General features: G+C 48.4%; 1 protein-coding gene across 8 annotated transcripts in view; it reads right to left on the reverse strand.

Moving 5' to 3' along the window:
- Positions 1-20,137, reverse strand: part of Atxn7l1 (ataxin 7 like 1) — a 233,489-nt gene that overhangs the window by 148,831 nt on the left and 64,521 nt on the right. The gene's annotated exons all lie outside the window — the stretch shown is intronic.

A 20,137-nucleotide genomic window follows, 5' to 3' on the forward strand; every position in this document is an offset into this window, starting at 1 on the left:
CTCCTGCGGCTTATGGTGGCAGAAAGAGGGGCACGATACAGAAAGCCACACTGGGTCTCACTGGTGACGGCGGTGACAGTGGTTGCAAGAATAACGCGTATGGAGTCTTAAGAAAGCAGGGAGGTAAAGCCTGGCTTCGTCTGAAGAGGAGGGTGGGTGAGCTGAGGTCTTAGCATGAGGGGTTCGAGAAACCCCTTCAGCTGGGGGGCAGGGTGGGGTCAAAGTTTAAGCCCAGGAAGGAGAATTTGTACATTGGAGGTGGTTCTGGTTCTCTTGGTTGGGAAAGACCAAGGGAGGGGTCGGTCAGAGTGAAGCTGGCAAGGACCTTGAAGCTATAGCTGTGCAGAACAAGGTAAGGGTTTTGATCTTGATATTAAGAACAAAGGGAAGCTGTTGAGTGTTTTGAAGCAGACATGGAAAGTAATCACACAGCTACTGTGAAAAAAATAAATCAATGACGGAACAGTCACCTGAGACACAAACGCTTTGTCCACACACATCTTGAACATGAGTGATCATAGCAGTTCTTCATGACAGGCAGTGAGTAGAAACCCAAACGCCTATCAAATGGTGAAAGAATTACCAGAATACTGTCCATCTACACACAGGAAGGAGACACGCTACAGGCTACAACATAGACAAACCCCGAGATCACCAATGGAAAAAGAAGAACACCATGCTGTCTGTTCCTGTTTATGTGAAATGTCCAGGATAGGAAAATCCACACAGACACAAATTAAGTGATTGCCTTGGGACTGGGAGAGGTGACAGTCACAGGGTAGAGGGCTTATGGGGGACAACGGAAATTTAGTAAGATTGCTACTGGTGACACTTGCAAGACGCTGAAAGCATGGGCTTACACACCTTAAATGGGATATCTGTACGGTATTCAAATTACGTCTCAGTAAAGCTGTCAAACAAATAAAAGCCAGTTCTGAGGAAACCTGTGGTCACATCTCACACACCAGAAAGAGGAGGGCCAGGAGGATTGCACCTGCCTCTTCACTGACTGGCTCCAGAGTCCCCTGGGCTCTGACAATATATGCACAAAGGTGCCTCTGCTAATCATCCCTCACCCTGTTGACAGAGGTTTCTGTCTGCCTGACTTTGCAGCCATTTAGTCCCAAATAAACACACAGAGGTCTACATTCATCAAAGCTGGTTGACTTACTAGCACAGGCTTCTTGTTAACTCTTATGACTTTTATTAGCCCATAATTTTTGTCTGTGTTAGCCATGTGGCTTGGTACATTATTTGGAGGCAGTCACATCTTGCTTGCTCTGTGTTTGGCTTCCTCTGTGTCTGGGTGACGACTACAGACTGAATCTTTTTCTCTTCCCAGAATTCTTATTGCCCCGCCTCTACTTCCTGCCTGGCTACTGGCCAATCAGCGTTTATTTAAAATGCAAGTGACAGCACTTGGGAGGCAGAGGCAGGCAGATTTCTGTGAGTTCAGGACAACCTGGTCTACAGCGTGAATTACAGGACAATCAAAGATACACAGAAACCCTGTCTCAAAAAGCCAAAAATTAAAAATAAAAGAAATAGAAGTTAAAATAAAGTCACATAAAGATGAAAAATATACAGAGAGCCTGGACACTGTATGTTATTGTGTTGTCTTTAAATTGTTTGATGACTGGGAAGGAGCAAAAGCTGCTAAAAGACATTTGATTATAGATGTAGTTGGATTAATCATATATATATATATATATATATATATCCTATATATATCCAATAAATATATTTTTTTCAATTTATAAATATATTGAAAATGCTTTGACTTTAAAATTTAAGTAAAAAAATATGTTACTTTGGAGAAGAGGTTTTGCTTTTGTTTCCACAGAAAATGAGGGACTGTGGATTTATTCTGCATTAAGAAAAATCAGGTTTGACCAAGGAAAACCCCCTGAGAAATCTCCGATAGGAGTGGATGGTTCACATGTCTGAGTTCTACATTCAGAGCAGATTCAAGACTGCTGCCTGAGATGATCAAGACTCACAGGATATTCCAGTCAGGCTTGATCATAGTTCTAAATTTTCTTTAGTTCCCCCTAAAATTATCAGTGTCCCCAATCAGCAGGAAGAAGACTGGAAAACTATGCCCACATTCCAATAAAATGGATTATGGATACTTTCCTTTGTTTAGAATGTTGGTTGCAAGTTGTTATGGCTAAGGGTCAGGAGAAAAGCTAAACAAAGGATATTAGACTCAGAGTTCCTGTTTAAAAAGGGGGGGGGTGGAAGTGGTATGGGACAATGGTCTGTACCCTGTCACTTGTATTTTAAATAAACACTGATTGGCCAGTAGCCAGGCAGGAAGTACAGGCGGGGTGACCATGTAGGAAGTATAGGCAGGGCAAGGAGAATCCTGGGAAGAAGGAAGTTTCTGTCTGCAGAGAATGCAAAATGTGACTGTCTCACCGAAAAAGGTACCAAGCCACGTGGCTGACTCAGACAAGAATTGTGGGCTAATATACGTAATAAGAGTTAATAAGAAGGCTGAGATACTAGGCCAATCAGTTAGTTTATAATTAATGCAGACCTCTGTGTGATTTCTTTGGGACTTAATGACCGGAGACAGGACAGAAACCTCAGCCAACATCACCCTCCAGCCTATTTACCAGAATTAGCCTGTATCTTTACTGCGAACCCCCAGCCCAACATACGACAGCCTCCAAACTCCATCTCAGGTCAGAAGGGTGGGTTGAGCTCTTCATGCTAACCACGGGCAGCTAACCACCCGAGGACGAACGACCCAAAGGCTGCCTACCAGCAAGCCTGCACTCTGCACGCCTTTCCTAGGCAGCCCTGCTGCTTCTATGGCTATGGAGTCAGCACGAGGCCGGGGAGTCGGTCCCAAAGCAGGTCCTGGAGATCCAGGCTGAGTGAATACCTTTCCACTCCTACTTGTGTCTAAGAGATCTATGCATACTTCTACCAGGGTCTTCAGAGGAGCACTGTTAGTCAGCGCCCACAAGGAAGCCCCAGAGGAGAGACTGTGAGAGAGCGAGCCTGGGACGGGCCCAGGGATAGGACTGGGTCTGAGCTACAGGCTCCCCCGTGCAGGCGGGACCTCATTCAAGGAGCACATCACCCTCTGAGGATGAACTGCCAACATGAGTCTTGCTTCAGTTTTGTTATTAGATTGCTTATTTTTATAGAGTGCATGTGTGGGGGTGTAATATATATATATACTTATGTATATGCTTTTTGAAAACATTTGAGAAATATAGAAAAGGCAAAAGAAACTGTATGTGTATGTGTATATATGTGTATGTGTGTGTATGTGTATGTATGAGTGTGTATGTGTATGTATGTGTGTATGTGTGTTCATGTATATATATATATATGTATATGTGCATGTGTATGTATATGTATGTGTGTATGTGTATGTATATGTGTATGTGTGTCAGTGCACATATCCCTGCATGCATGTGGAGGCTGGGGGTCAACCTAATCTCAGGGTCATTTCTCAGGTTCCATCTACCGTTTTCCCCCTTTTCTGAGGCAGAATCTCTCACTGGCCTGGAACTTGTCATGTAGGTCGGGGTGGCTTCACAGTAAGGCCTAGGATCTGCCTGCCTCTGCCTTCCCAGTGTTGGACCACAAACACGCCACATTGCCTGGCTTTTTATGTGGGACCTGGAGACATAACTTCAATTCTAATGCCACCATGGCAAGCACTTTACTCATCTAGCAATCTTGCAGAACCACAAAAAAATATTTGTAAAAATTACTGGTGATCTTCAATAATAGTTTGCATATCTTCCAAAGACGTTTTCTCTCCAGGTGCATGCTTATAATGGTTACGCCTTGTTTGCTGAATGAGAACAGGGTTGGGTGGCCTTCCAAGTCTCTGCAGTTAGGAAGGAATAAAATGATTTCATTAATCAAACACATACACACACATGGACACACACACACACACATGGACACACACACAAAACCCAAAGCTTATCTAAATTACGCATTAAAAAAAAAGTCTCAAATGCATCCTGAGCTAGCAGCTGTACGTGCTGGAATACTGGGACCAGACCACGCAAGGTAGGAGGTGTGCGTCTCTGAGATTCTGTTGTCACACATCGTGATCGCTATTGGATGCTCCATTCTTCAATATCCTCAGAGGTCTGCAGAGCCCACAGCCATAGACACACACGTACAGACCTGCTCCCCCCCTCTGTCTCTCTCCCTCTCTGTCTCTCTCCCTCTCTCTTTCTTTCTTTCTTTCTCTCTCTCTCTCTCTCTCTCTCTCTCTCTCTCTCTCTCTCTCACACACACACACACACACACCCCTGCAGCATCACAGCTGAAGGTAATGATGAGTTGGCTGGTTCCCGGCTACGGTCTCCTAAATGTGTGTTCTCTCTCTCTCTCTCTCTCTCTCTCTCTTACACACACACACACACACACACACACACACACACACACACACACACACACCTGCACCGTCACGGCTGAAGGTAATGAGTTGGCTAGTTCCAGGCTACGGTCTCCTAAATGTGTGTTCTCTCTCTCTCTCTCTCTCTCTCTCTCTCTCTCTCTCTCTCTCTCTCTTTCTCACATACACACATACACACACATCACGGCTGAAGGTAATGAGTTGGCTGGTTCCAGGCTACGGTCTCCTAAATGTGTGTTCCCCTCAGGCTCTTCATCAACGGGAACTTTCTTGCAGTCTCTCTGAAACTGTCAGCCTTGCACTACTCTGCACAGAGCACATTTCCTGTGAGGAGGGAGAGGGCCTGCATGTCTGCGCACTTATGCCTTAGCAAGCCAACCTTAGGGCTCCTTGCAAGCTTCCCAGGGTCTAGGATGCAAGACCCCTGACTGATGCAAAAGATGGTACTTGGATTCCGGAAGAGCACCCCCCCACACACACACACACACTTCACATAGCTGGTGTGCAAGGTCAGTGTACTACTCGATTAGAGTAATAGGGGTCAAGGATGAGAGAGAGAAGACAGAGAGGGTAGAAAACTAAGGTGCCAGGCATGATGCTAGCTATTCAGTATGCTCTCTCTTAATTTATCCCTGAAGCAAAACATTGAGTGCCATTTAAAAGAACAGTGGTGTGCTGATGTGGGCTTGTACCCGTGTCTAAGAGCATGTGTGTCTTCCCAGCTCCGTGTTCAGAATTTCGACTGAGGTAGTTTGAAATCAGCCCCAAGGTAATACCTATAGCACAGACATTGGCAAACAGTATGACTCAGACATGTGCATTTGGAAGAGCTGTGGTTAAACATTTACCAGCTCAACTGTGAACCTGGATGGGCAGAAGTGAAACATCAACTTCTCCATGCGCCACACCTAAGAGTAACCACCAAGTACATGCTAATACATAACCTTCTGGCATCGGTGATGTGCAAACACTATCTCAGTTACTCTTCATCATTAACCTATGAAGTCAATGCCTCCCTTTCCAAGCCAGAGAATAAAGGTATAGGCAGCTTGCCAGAGCTCCCAAGGCAAGATGAGATCACAGGCCACTGACTCCAAAGCCAGTTCTTCTTAGTGAAATGCAGTCTCTTTAATAACGGAGCAGGGACTCATTTTTAGATGAAGAAGTCAACTTGGGAGGCTGTGTGGTTCAAACACAGCTTTTCCCAAGATTGACATGAACTTCCACTGCTTCTGTGGCAGTGTTGGGAGTGAGTGGGACAGTTCACAGGTCAGGGTGAGACTGTTTCTCCTGGTTCTAGCGTCCATCTAGAAAAACAGGCTCTGAGCACGGCAGTCCGTCCTTCATGCTTTCCCTCCCCCATGCCAATTGCTACCCTTCGACATCCCACCACGTTATGATGCGATATGAGGCCCTCTTCAGACGTACTGCTCAGCCCAGCACTTCCTGTCTTTAGAACCGTGAAGCAGAATAAACTTTCCTTTATAAAATGTCCAGTTTCCAATCTTCTACGGCAGAAAAAAAAATAGCATACATCAGAAGGATATCGGAATAACCAACAGGCTCCCAAGACTAGTAGGTGAGTAGTGCCTACAGAGTGGTTATTCTGGATGTGAGGTTGATTCACATCCTGGATGAGACAGCACGTTCATCTCACTTCTCAGACTAGAGACAACTAAAAACTTATAAACTATTTAGTGCTGGAATTTGCCAGTTAATGTTTTGGGCGCTGACCACAGGTAATTGAAACCACGGGGGGAGTAATACTGGATAGGAAGAAACTAGTGTGTTTATAATGCAGGCATCACTGCATTCCATATTCTTCATCTTTCCTGGGATAGCTGGCTGTAAATACATACATCATACATACATACGTACATATACATACACACACACTAGCCCTTCCTAGCATCACACTTCATCCTCCCCAGGTACGACATGGAGAGAGCACTGTATTCATCACGCCACATGGACAAACTTTTGTGAACTAATATAAGATTACGTTTACGGCATTGATTATTATCCTAAGAACTTCTACACAACAGGGTCAAGCTGGCATGTTCATCACTTCCTCCCTAGCTCTGAGGCTCTCACCTGAACCTCCTCCATCCCCGACAGCAGAAGGAGAGGCATGGATAGCTCAACATGCCAAGTTTGAGACAATAAAATGATGTCTATGAAAGTGAAGCAATGATTCTGATTTCCCTGAGCAGTTGATAAACCGCTTCTAAAGTCAACACTAAAAAAGAAGTCAGAAGAATGGGGGTAGTGTTCAGTTCAAGATAAACAGCCCTCTAAGGAGCATGATTTCGTTAAGCTGTGTGTGTGAGCAAGTTTACAGCCAACATTTTCTTGTTGAGATGGTTGCAGTCAGGGGAAGGGCAGGTGGCGTCTCCAGCTCACTCTTTGTATATAGCACCTGTTGCTGAGATGGGAAGACAGCCGGCTTTGCGGATGTGAGATCAGACTAGATGCTGTGCCCTTTTGAATTTGCCCCTGGACACCTTCCAAAGCTCAGGACTTTGGCACCAAGAAGCAACAACTGCAGAAGACCTCAAAGATGAAGAAACTCAGCAAGGATAGAAGACGGGCAGGATCCTTCTGCTATGGGAATCCTATGCACAGGGGAAATCAGGATGCACCAGGAAGCTGCCCAGAGCAGAATGATTTGAAAGCAGCTGAACAGCGTATTGGCAATCAATGCTACCTGTGCTCAGAAGAGAAAAAAAACCACAGTGGGAAAAAAACAAGACAAAACAGGCAACCTTGAAGTTTAGCTTCATGGAAGAAATAGTAAGGCCTTAGGAAATGGCCTTCACTTGCCCCAGAAGTCTTTCCAGGGTTTTGGCACAACAAGAATTATAAAATGTTGAGGCAGCACATGCTACACACACACACACACACAGAGAGAGAGAGAGAGAGAGAGAGAGAGAGAGAGAGAGAGAGAGATGCACACACACACATATACTATAGATACTGAAATAATTTTACAAAATTTAAACATGTTTCCCTTTTTAAAATTACTCTAAAAATACTGTTTTTGGAAAACATGCTAATTTCAACACACTGTTTCTTTCCTGAAGGTGAATGTGAGAGTCTGGCCTGAAATGTTCACGTCTCATTCTGAGCAGCAACTGCCCAGACGATGGACAGAGGGGTCAGTGCCGCAGGGTTTCCTCAGGAAGCTCCCAGGAAGACAAGCTGGTGGCGGATGGTGATTTGGATTCGTGGGCTTCCACTGACAGGAACCTGAGCCAAATGTTTTGGAGGAGCAGCCACTGTGGTTCAAGGACAAATAGGCAGACTCCAAGCAGATTGGAATTAGGATGCTGGCCGGCTGGTCCTGGGAGCTGTATATTGATCGTCATGTGCTTCGTTATGTGGCTTTTATTAATGCCTTGCTTTGGATAGCGGCACTTTCTACAAACACTGATGGTGACACAAGGAAGCTGGGATGCGGGGGACACAAACACGGCTCCACTTTACTCTGGCAGAGTGGCTTGGCTGCCTAACTCCCATATCTCTCTGCATCCATACAGCAAAACTATCTGGAGTCTTCAGACGACCACGGACCTGGCACTCTTTCTCCAGCAGGCAAAGCTCAGGTCTGTCAGCTTCTCAGAATTCTGAAGACCAAAGCCTACGTGATTCAAAACCAGTAAGATCTGAAACGAAACATGGGAACCCAGCCAAAGAGGAAGCAATAGAGGCTACGGAGGCCATGAACAGTCTGCATGGGCACGTGTACCAGCAACCGGGCCCTGCTCTGCTCTCTTCCCAGGGCAGGGTGGCACACCTTTCCTGCCTGGCAGTAGGGTGTCAGGAAACACAGGACCTCTCTGGGCCCCCAATCCCAGATCAACACGACCACAGGAAGTCTTTTTAGAGACAGTTGCTCAAGATGCGTGGAGGCCAAGGGGCTGCACTAAACCCCCAGAGTCTTCCCTGGGCTTTAAAAACACAGTGCCCAACTGCTGCACCCTGAAGCTGGCACCCTGAGTTCAAGTCCTGGCCCTACCATTTGGCACAATAATGTTCTCAATGCTGTGTTTTGGCCTCTGGAATAGAATATCCTATTTATGAACGAGCTGGCACTCAATGAATAGCGATTTCTCCTGTCCTCTTATCTCTCAGAACTCACCTGACCCCTCCCCAAGGAAATGTCTCCCCTTCCCTCCAGCAAACCCTCACTCAGCAGTGAGAGCAGGACGCCTGGCTTAGGCCTCTGACTCAATCATGGTGATGTCTTCTGGAGGACAGACTCTGATGCATCGCCCTTGGTATCTTCAACGGCCAAATCGCCTGGCACCCAGTAGCTGCTTAATCAATGCTGATGCATCGACCAAGCTGGAGTTCCCAAGAAGATGATTTAATCCCCATCCTCCTCTAGCTTCTCTCTCAAAGGAGACACAGCAAATGATATAAACGGCTCTAAGTAGGCATATTGTTATCGACATTACAAGGTCAATAATTTTATCAATTCATTTATTTTTTTAATTTTTGGAAGACAAGTACTTTGTGAATCTAAGGAAGTTCGAAGTGGGCCACATAAGTGAAGAAGTGGTTGATGCTCATCTCACCACGCAAAGTGTGAAATGGCTGGACCCTTCTGGAACTCAGTCACTGTTGCTTCCTACTCTTAGCCTCAGAAGGGCCCCCTCAGAGTTGGCACTAGGGGTAGGCTTAGATGCTCCATTTTTTAATTGTCTGATTGAAGACCACGTATGATCCAATGCATGAACTACCTAGACTCTTTTCACCCTTCCTGTCTTAGCTCCAACCTGTGTGCTCCCGGGCCAGCACACTCAGTTTGGCTCTGTGTTAGTCTGAGCCCAGCCTGGCAGAGAATATGACTGGCCAGCTGGGCAGCAATGACCTTGGCAGCTAGGAGATTAATTATGTAAAGGGCTCCCCCTTGCCTATGCCTCACAAATCTGACACTAAAAATGTTCTTCCGGATGCAGAATCAGTCCCAGTCCTTGCAAGCAATTGCAGAAACAGCAGGCTCCTCCCTGTCCACACATACCCACCTTTATCCAGCATCCTAGCCAGGCCTGCTGGTAGCTCCTGGCTTGATAAGCTCTGTTCTATTCTTCAGGACAGAGGAAGCCACTGTGGCAGGTTTCTGAGGTGTCCTGGCCAAGGCCTCTCTTACGGCAAGGACTGCTTGAGTTTAGAGGTCAGCTGTGTAGGCAGGACAGTCCCATTCCCCTCCTTATCAAGTTGGTCCCATAGTCTATGATCTGTATGAAGGCCAAGAATATAGGGCACAGCATGTTCAGCCCAGGACCCATCAAAGAAAGCTGCATAGTTCGCTATGACTCAGGGGAGAAAGAAACATCAGTTTACAGGTTGAGATCCTAGTCCCTTTTGCCTGGCTCTCTTGCTGAGGACACTTATAGAACTGAACAGGGAGCCTATGAAGACTATCAAGAGCCACCGCCAGACCCTGCCTCTTTTCTTCTTCCTACTCTGAATGTTCCTGCTTATTATTTTCTGTTTGTTTGGTTTTTGTTTTTCTGAGGCAGGGTTTCTCTGTGTCGCCCTGGCTGTCCTGGAACTTGTTCTGTAGACCAGGCTGGCCTCGGACTCACTGAGATCCACCTGCCTCTGCCTCCTGAGTGCTGGGATCAAAGGTGTGAGCCACCACCACCCAGCACTTATGTTTTCTTTAAGAACGACATTTGGGATATATATTTTCACAATGCTTTAAGTCTTTCCTGGAATATTTTTTTCTACACTCTTATTCTGCAGAATTCATACACATTTATTCTTAAATGTGTATGTCTGCCTGTCTGTCTGTCTGTGTGCAGTGCATATCATGTCTGAGTGTGTGTGTTTTGTGTCTGCCTGTCTGTGTGTAGTATGTGTCGTGTATGTGTGTTGCTTACTCCAATCCCTAACATTTAGAGAACTTTAAGAGCTTGTTTGTATAAGGTGAGTTTCTAGCAAATTCTAGGGTGATCTCTACCACCTCCCTCTGGAGTGCTTCATGAGTTCAGGCTGCATCTTCCAGCACAGTCTGTGGTTCCTTCCCTGTTCCTATCCCCCAGCACCCTCTGAAGAGACCTCTGTGAGGTGTGGGGAGAATATTTCAAGGAAAAGGACAGTGGGATTGGGAACCAGAAAGCAATGACTCCCATGTTTTTCCTTCAAAGCAGGTTATGATCCAACGTGGTTTGAATGTATCTCCCCAAAATCCATGGGCTGGCAACTCAGTCCCCACACAACACTGTGGATTTCTTAGAACCGTGGGTTCCTAGGACAGAGGACAAACACTGTTACCACAGCAGTGGGACAGCTGCTGTGGAGGGGTCCCTAACACAGGGACAAATCCCGCCCCTCGCTCCCTTCCCTGCCCACTGCAGTGCTGCATCCTGCAGGGCCTGTTGTCTTCACCACTCCATCCTCCACCACTAACAGCCCAGCAGGAAGGTCCTCGAGATCTAGGGTCCCTTGACCGTGGCCTTCCAGGCCTCTAAAACTGTAAGAAATAAATTACTCTATAAATCGCCAGTCTGTGATAATTCCATTATAACAACAGAAAAAAAAAAAACAAAACCTACTAAGACGTGGCCAAAGGGGATTCTCAGGCCGAATGAGAATGCGCGGTTAGAGCACCTGAAGTGGTTCATGGGGAAATCAATGCAGCACCTGCTTTCACATCTCATAAAGGACACTTCACTCTCCCCTGACTGCACTGGAGTGTGAACTAACAGGCCCTCTACGTTCCTTTCCGGCTCTTTAGTCAGGCTAGATGGTCCAAAGAAAGAGTGCCAAGGAAAGGTGCCCGAGGAAGGGGAGAGGGACATGCCCACTGCAGCACAGCAAATCTCCAGGAAGAGCAAATGAACATAAAATCAGAGAGCCTCACCCCGAGGACTCCGAGGCTCTCTATCTGCTCACCCCATCATCTGTGTGTGCTGCAGGGAGCATTAGAGGATTTAAGGAGCGTGAATCCGAGATGGATTTCACTTGGTCTCCATGTTTTTTATTACTACACTTGGGAGAAGGGCAGGGCAATGGTAAGATAGCTTTAAAATCAATCACTCAATTAAAATTTAGAAACTAAACTAAAAGAAATTTAACGAATAGCAAGCGGATCCAGCTCCAGAGAGCCTGGCTGGACTGCTATATGCTGTCACTTCTTCAACATTTCTGTGCTTGCATTCAGAGTCATGTGGAAGGCTGCGGGAATTTCCTTGCAAGGCAAAATCCAGACTTCTCCTGACATGCAAATGATCTTTTTGCTTTAAAAAAAAATGGTTGCGTGAGGTCTACCATCTTGCTTCATGCCCTTTGTACGCTGAGATTCTTATTCTAGGTGTATACAAGACAGAAAGGTCAGGGCAGGTGTCAGGGATGGGTGGTCAGCTGCCTGTGAGCATCAAACCCACACCATTTTGAGGATTTCCAGTCCTGCTAAGAAAGTCTGCAGCCATTACTGATAGATGCACCCAACGGCCAGCAGAGGAGCCAGGCAGTATCCACCCACCACACACACGCAACTCTGGTTTCCCACAGCAACTAAAAATATTTCTTCAATGACAGGTTGCAGGAGGACGCTGAAAGTAGAGGCCATGAAGAAGCCTGTAGGTAGCTCATGGACACAGGAAAGCTGGCATCACGTGACGAGCCCTGCTCCAGTGACACGGTATGATGCAGGCTCGGCTATTAAGTTATTGCTAATAAAGTCATCAGAACACGGGATGGAGTCTAGCAGCCCACATAACCACGAGAATGTGAACCAGAAAAATCTCTCTGTTGTTTCAGATACGCCATCCCTTGCTCCACTCTGGAAGGCCACCTCGGGGGTCTGTCTACAGATGAAGCATGATGAAGATGTACTGTATGAGACTCTGTGAACTGGAATTCAGGAACAATGGGTGGTCCCAGAAATTCCTCGTAACTCTATAGCACTGGTGAGCTGACTCTTGTGTGGAGGGTTCATGGCAAAAGACCCTTGATGTGGTGGGACTCCTTAGTGTAAAGAAGCAGAAGTAGGCTGTGGCTATGGTTTATCCAAACTGGCAAGGCACTGGCTCTCCCTCAGAGAGCCATAAGTCAAGGCTACAGAATCCTCCAAACCCTTTTCAAAATGGTGCTGCCAGGGCTCAGGGGGTAAATGTGACATTTGTCTCCATGAAGAGAATAGTGTCCACTTGGCAGAGCCAGTGGCCAGAGGAAAGGAACTGTTGAACAACCTCGAAGCAGTGTGCATAGCACTCAGGCCCTTGGGACGGTCAGACATGGAATATCCTTCACAAGATGAGCTACAGCCTCTCCAGTTGGACCAGCCACCATGCCAGGGCTCATGAAGGATAGAAACGTATCTCTACTCAAGAGCACAAAAACAAACACCCAAGTATCATACTTCAGTTGCTCCCGTTGGCCCCTCACCTGACAACCCACTCTAACAGGGCTCGGTCTAGTAGCAACAGCTGCTTCCAAGCTGTTGGAGGCACAGAGGCTCGGGGAGAGACAGAGAGTCCTACAAAAGCTATTATAAGGTAATGGAAAAGAAGACTGATCAGCTAGAGGAGAAAATCATGGCTTTGAACCCAAATCAAACATGAACTAGTTACGGCCGGAGGCAAGGAGGGAGCCTGTGAAAAGGATAGGTGAGCCCGTGGGATCTGGCCCTAAGTCCAGGGGCCCAGGCTCAGTCTCCACAAAGTACTCCCTGGCTGCTTCCCCGTGCTCCCTCACAGCCTCTGCCACTGCACAGATCCTGAGGGGACTGCTCCAGAGCAGCCTCATCCAGACTCTCCATTCCCTTCTCCACACATGCTCAGCCTCTGGGTTCTTACCAGTGCCTTCAGCCAGTTCTGTGCCAGGTCTGAGGGTGACTCTGGATACGTCCGTCCTCCCCACGTGTACACTTAGGTTTTATTTACAGACTCAGGCATTTTCATCGTCAAAAAGAAAGGCTGCCAGAACAAGCTCAAATGCTTAAATATGTAGCAAGGAATCCAAACAGTCTTACATTAGCCTAGGGGGGCACTGAAGAGATTCAGCTAGGTAGTTGGGGTAGAGGAGGGAGCAACAAATGCCTGCTCTGTCCCTAGCTGGCTAAGCAGCAATATCAAGCCACAAGACTGACCTCTCCAGGCCCACCTTTCTTTTTCTGGAAGGCAGCAGCCACACCTTTCCCACAAGGTTGCTGCTTGGATTAACTGAGATGCCTTAGGCCAGCGTTGGCACCTTACAGACACTCAATTAAGCTCCCACAGAACTGAACTGAACTTTGGCCTGAATCAGCCAGGCCGCAAACCAAACACCCTCAGTGGAGTGCTGTGCTCCGGAGACAGTTCCGTGCCATGGAGTCAGACCGCCTGGCTTGGATCCCGGCGCCACCTCCATGGGAGATGGCTCTGGACCCCGCTTTGTCATCTGTAAAATGGGACTGGCGATGGCAGAGAGTTGTCAGGGTGAGGTGGGATAGGGCACGCCTGCTGTCTGCTGCATGGGAAGATAGGTGGGGGAGGGCTCGCCTGCTGTCTGCTGCATGGGAAGCTCTCTGCTAATGTCAGAACCAGACTCTGCATGATGGAACTTTAAGAACAACAGCTCTGCTGTTCCGCAGCCTCACAATGAGCGAGGACAGGAAAGTCATCTAAGCCACTGGTTAAGAAAACAGAGGGGAAAGCATTCTTCAAGTGTGACTGCTGTCTGCTAATGGCGTGTCACAGAAAGATGTCTGGACGCCGTTGGGGGCATCAGATCCCACAGGAGAGGGGGTCCAATGGAATGCAAATTTAATTTCACTTTACAGTGTGTTTATCCTTTTATGTGTGTGTGTGTGTATGTGTGTGTGTGATGTATGTGTGTGTGATGTATGTGCGTGTAATGTATTTGTGTGTGATGTATGTGTGTGTGATGTATGTGTGTGTGATGTATGCGTGTGTGATGTATATGTATATGTGTGTGTGATGTATGTGTGTGTGTGTGCCTTTGCCTGTGGTGCTGAAGACTAAACTCTGATCCCTTGGAAGGGCAGCAAGCACCCTTAACCACAAGCATCTCTTTAGTCCCCTTAGATGCATCTTTAACAAGTTCTTCAAGGGATGTGCTAACACCGAACATTATCTAATCATTGTCTTCTCATGACACCTACTCTAAAGAGAACACAAGTAGCCTCTGGATACCTACTGGCTGCCTAGTGTAGTCTGGTCACATGGAACTTCTGAACATCATGATGCTATTTCCAAAGAGGCAGAGTGCTGTATAAGGAGGACATCTCTGAGGCACTCCTGCCACAGGACTCCTCACAGGCACCTCTTAGAGATTCATGGCATCCTAGAGTGTATGAATGAGGGCTGTTAACCTTCTCAGGAAGCCAGTGCACTAGCACATCCCTGATTGTGCCCCATAGAGATGTTCTGTGCTGAAATATGTCCTCGAACGGTCTGGGGATAGTGAAAGTCTAGGCTCTGAAAATCAACCTAAAACAGGATGCTAGGGATGACCTGATGTGTTTGCACTCACCTCTTGGCTCAAGAGAAAACCTCCTTTGTGCTCTGCGGTCAGATGCTAATCCCAGTGCTAGGCTGGCCCTGGGAAGAACCCAACCTCAGTATCCACGTGGAACTGAGTCAAAGTGGGATGCGTCAGGGCCAAACCTGCATCACCACCCAACAACCCGATGTGACCTATAACACACGGGCAGAGTTTCTACACGAAGTTTTACTCTGGGTTCAGGCCTGGGGCGATCAGCTAACTTTCAGCCCCATCACCAAGCCTGAAGCTCACATCACCCTGGCTCACTCACACACACCCACTTGGATTGAGAAGGTCACCCGTTAGCATCATGGGGCTTGCCGTGGGCCCTGCTTCAGCAGATCCACTGAGAAACACGGAGCCTTCTGCCTTTCCCCACTCAGCAGTCAGGTGAGCACTGGGAATTCAACCCAATTTTTCAGTAAATCCTACTGTGTTCTGGAAGGACATAGTTTGAAAAATCTATTTTTGTGCTTTTATTTACTTAAGGTCTGCGTGCCTGGGGAGTTTTCCATAGAGCCATAAAACTGCCTCTTGCTGAACTCACACACACACACACATACACACACACACACACACACACACACACACACATACACACACACACACACACACACACACACACACACGGTTAAAAGGAAAAAAAGACATCTCCTCCTTGTACCAACAATAGCCCAGGTTCACATGGCTAAGTGACTTTACCTCCTGACCTTAAGTTCCAGATGGCAGGAGACCCTTCTAGCAGCCTGGCTCTGGTGGTGAGCCCCCTTTCCAGAGCTTCCCAGAGCTCACTCTTTTTGCTTCCCCTGACGTCAGCACTATTTTTTTTTTTTAAATCCAGAAACACAACTATCTTGCTAGTATGTGTGCCACGATTCTAGTGGCTTTGCCGTGCCAACTGTTAGGGGCTGAGGGCCCTGCTGCATCCTGGGATGATCTTGCTCTAGAAGGATCCAATGCTCAGATGAGAAGTTAAAAGCTCTTCATGATGTGGGAGGAGTCCATACTGGTGACCTGTCTGTCCCTGCATCAGGTTCATTTGTTTGGGTCGGTAGCCAGCCAACTTCAACCGAGACTCCTCAGTTTGACACAGATTTCATGCCTAGTCCCCTCACTGCCTCAGCACTGTCATGGGAAGACAGGATATGCACGCACATCCAAAGCCTTCTTCCCCTCTCTGGCTCCCACACAGCTTCCCAGGGCCCCCATCCAGATGCCCTAATTCCATTCAGTGCAGAAACAGGTCTGGCCCTTGCTGTCGAGAGCAAGGTAGAGGCTGTGAAGCATGTTTAGTGTCCTGGGCCTCTGTCACAAACCTGTCAAATCTCCCTGGGGTTCCTCAGCACCCACCTCCACTCGGGGAGTAAAACATCAAACCCAGCAGGTTTATTGCGCCACACCTGAGCACTATAGTCTTTCAGGACAGATTCCTGGGCCCCAGGCAGACTGATGAAATCGGAAATTATGAAGGTGAGTTCAGGGATCTGCATTCTGGAATGAGCTCTCCAGGTGACTCTGATGTAGCTGTTTGATCCTTGCTGGGTTGGATGTCCCAACAATTCCTCCCACAGAAAGAGCCTATTGACTTATGTGTTTTCATCCTTTGATCAGCTGGCATGAGGAAGAGAAGCACACAGTGAGAACCACTTACTTGGTTTGCTGGTCCAGGAAACTGACACGGGGCTACAATACACTCTCCTTTCTGATACAACAGTCACAGGAAGCAGCCAGGAAGAGACCCTCCACAGCAAGGGGCCAGGAGGGCCCACATCCTGGACTTCAGTAGTCAGGACTCCTGCCGGCTCTGGTCAGATGGAGAGAACTGGGAACTCCTGAGTCACAGAACTCAGGCACCCATAGCCCCACCTGTGCACCTGAGGCCGATAGATGTGATCTAGCTTCTCATTCTCACTTGGAGGCAGAGAATTCTTGGGATACAGAAAAGCTTTATTTTAAGATAGGTAATAGCCTCCTGAGACCCTCTCGAACCAAGGAAAGCGAATCCTTAACCCTGAGGTAAGGAGATAGGAAGGGGCTCATTATCATGCCTACAAAGCGGGGAGGGTCCAGGAGCAATTCTGAAAGCCTGGAGTCTGACATCTGCATCACACTTATTCTACGTTAGCTGCTGGCCAGGAGCTGGACGGGTAGATACTTAGGGGAAGATGTATTGATGAAACGATAGTATTGAAACATCATCAGTCACAGTGGCCAGCCTTCACTTCACACTCGGCTGTGCCGTGAGCTTCACACAGAGCGTTTCATTGAACCCTCTCAGCAGCCCACAGGGAGGACGCCGTCTCCCTCTCAAGGATAAGGAACCAGATGCTTAGACGTCAAGCTGCTTGCTCTCCAGACCCCACATTCGAAACCTGTCTGGTGACACACGACTCCGAGGAGACTTTGTCTTCCCAAAGAGGATCTAGCTCAGAGAAAGGGGGACAGACAGAGAGGGGACCCGACTTTGAGGCCAGCTAGGAATACAGAGTGTGGAGAAACAGTGACCAAACACCCAGTGACCAGGAAAGAATGGAGCACACAAGCAAGGTCCTGTCTACATGAGGAGTCAGGAGTCACTGAACACAATGAACCGGGCGAACAGCACATCACACAGGTGCCGTGACGGGCTGTTCTGCAGGAGACTTAGAACAACAGCAAGGCAGAGGACAGAAGTCAGCAAAAGTGCTCAAGGGGGGAAAGAAATGGGAGCTCAAGCTGAGGAGGGAGGGGCTTTCCTCACCAGGGCATTCACGTGGGCAGGAGGGAAAGGGAACACCCAAGGCTCTCTCTGGGGCTTGGGTGTGTGTGCACAAGTACCAAGAGCGGACAGCTGCATGACCACAGAGTGAGAAAGAGGCTCCTACCCACTGCCCTCCCCTTCTCACTTACACGTAGTTTCAACACGCATTTGCTGTTGCTGTCATTGAGTATGGATGATTCCAGGCCCCAAGGAGCTCACAGAAGACTCAGGGAGGTAGGTCTAGACACAGACGCCCATAATGTGCTATAGTAATAAACAAGGCAAGTAGAAAGCTCATTATGTTTGGGGGCAAGTTGGACTTCACCATGGTGACCCAGGGTTGGGTTCTGACAGATGAGCATAATCCTAGAGGCCATGATGTGTATGGGGGGGGGGGTGCCCCAAGGAGGCCATGTAGGTGTATTGGGGTGCCCCAAGGAGGTCATTGACAGGGGTGGGTGTACCCCAAGTAGGCCATATACTGGGATAGGGTGCCCCAAGGAGGTCATATGCAGGGGTAGAGGTGCCCCAAGAAGCCATGTGCAGAGGAGGGGGGTGCCCCAAGGAGCCATGTGCGGAGGAGGGGGGTGCCCCAAACAGAGGCAAGAACGAGCACACTAAGCTGCATTTGGTCTGACTGGCACTGTGGTAAATTACTGTACTACAGAAAATGCCAGGAAGAAGGGCAGGTCTGCCAGGGAGTGGGAAGCAATGGGTGTACTGTGTGCCAGTGATGAGACAGAGTGAGAGAACCGAGGTCGGGCGTTTCTTCCGGAAGCAACGTAGGGCTTGGTGAGACAAGCCCGGGAACAAGGGGCCACTGTCGTGTCTGTGAGTAGCGACTGGCAGGCAATGGCTGCAGGGACAGAGAGGACAGGAGACCTAGAGACACTGGCAGCGGCCACTGTGGCCAATGACATCTCTTTCTGACTTGGGTGGCTGGAAAGACAGGAGGTGGACAGGAATGCAGCAGGAAGGCGGGTTACGCCGCACTAGGGGCCAGGATGTGTCCAGTGCATTTGTGAGACTCAAGCCCCAGGATGGTGTGACAGACTGAGAGTCCTGGGAGACAATGAGTTGACAAGAGTCCTGAGAGAGGGTCCTACAACAGGAAGGAGACATCAGGTTGTTCTCCTTGCTGTATGAGCACAAAGCACAAAGGCAGGAAGGACCCCCCAGTCCTCTCCCCCCACATACACAGTCACCCTGAGTTTGAACTTCCAGCCTCCAGAACTGTGAGACATTGCCAGGTAAGCCACGCAGCCCACAGGACTCTGTTATTGCAGCTAGAACAAAGATATACAAGGGAGGGGAGCAAAGTCACTCCATACCTATGGAGCCTGAGTAACTGTCACTCAAGGAGGCAAGCAAGGGCCAGAGAGAGGGGATGGGGATTTTATGATACCGATGAGATGGCCCAGAGTCAGAAAAATGGCAGCAGATACCCTCTGAAAACTGTTGCCTGGCAACAGCATGAAGGATAGCATGTGGGGAACACCAAAAAGTAGAGACAGAAAGAAGGAAAGTGACAGACAGGAAGACACCCCAGAAAACCTGGAGCTAAGGCATGAGGAACAGTAAGGGGCACTGAGCAACTGCTGCCCAGAGAAGTCAGGCTGGACAGACGCCCTGACGCAGTCGGTGCCCTTGGTGGTGAGAAGCCACACCTTCTAGAGGGAAGCTGGAGAGAAGAGATGCCAACTGTGAGTTGCTGGTGGGGCTGCACCGATGTCAAACAACCTACATGGCACTATGATCAAGCAGGCAAGAAGCCAGCAGGCTTTCTTTCTCCTACCCAGAGTTTGTGCCCAGCCTCCTGGAACGGAGAGTGCTGTATGTAGCTCGGGGGCTCAGCCCAGCTCCCTGCAGGTAGAAAACCACCCTATCACCTAGAAGCGGCGGCACTGTCCAGGCTCCTTGCTCACAATGATGCCAACACTGGGATGTAGATCCCACATCAGACCACCTGCTTTACAGCATCATTTGGCTGAGGAGTCTTCTGAGTAGTCAAGCCCAGTGCAGGGGTGAACCATCAGGCTCAGACTCACAGGGCTTGCAAACAGAGGGTACCACTCCAAGCACTCTGTCTGCTGCCTCAGAAGGGGTCATCCTGAATCAAGCCACCTGTGCTGACTGGCCTTACAGGGCAGCCTCAGACATGGCCTTCCTGGAGCAACCGCTGCTCCTGTGCTTCCTATGCACACGCCCCTGAAACATTCCTTCTCACACTGACTTAGAGCTCGGTCACATGACTTGCTTTGGCCAATGGATCCTCTGCAAATGTGACACAGACACAAAACTCTTGTGCTTGGGCAGGGAGTGGTCATTTGCCCGTTCGCTCTCTTTGGAAGCCTGACATTTCACACAACGGAGCGCAGACTGGGCCAAACTAGAATGGATCAAGGAAGAACCTATTCACCCAAGCCTCTTCAGGCCAACCAGTCTTCCACCCTAGACAGATGCATGAGGTGACCACAAAGAATGAACGACCACCACCA

This window comes from Myodes glareolus, chromosome 11 (genome assembly GCF_982192425.1).
Source record: "Myodes glareolus chromosome 11, mMyoGla1.1, whole genome shotgun sequence".
In the NCBI taxonomy this organism is placed as follows: domain Eukaryota; kingdom Metazoa; phylum Chordata; class Mammalia; order Rodentia; family Cricetidae; genus Myodes; species Myodes glareolus.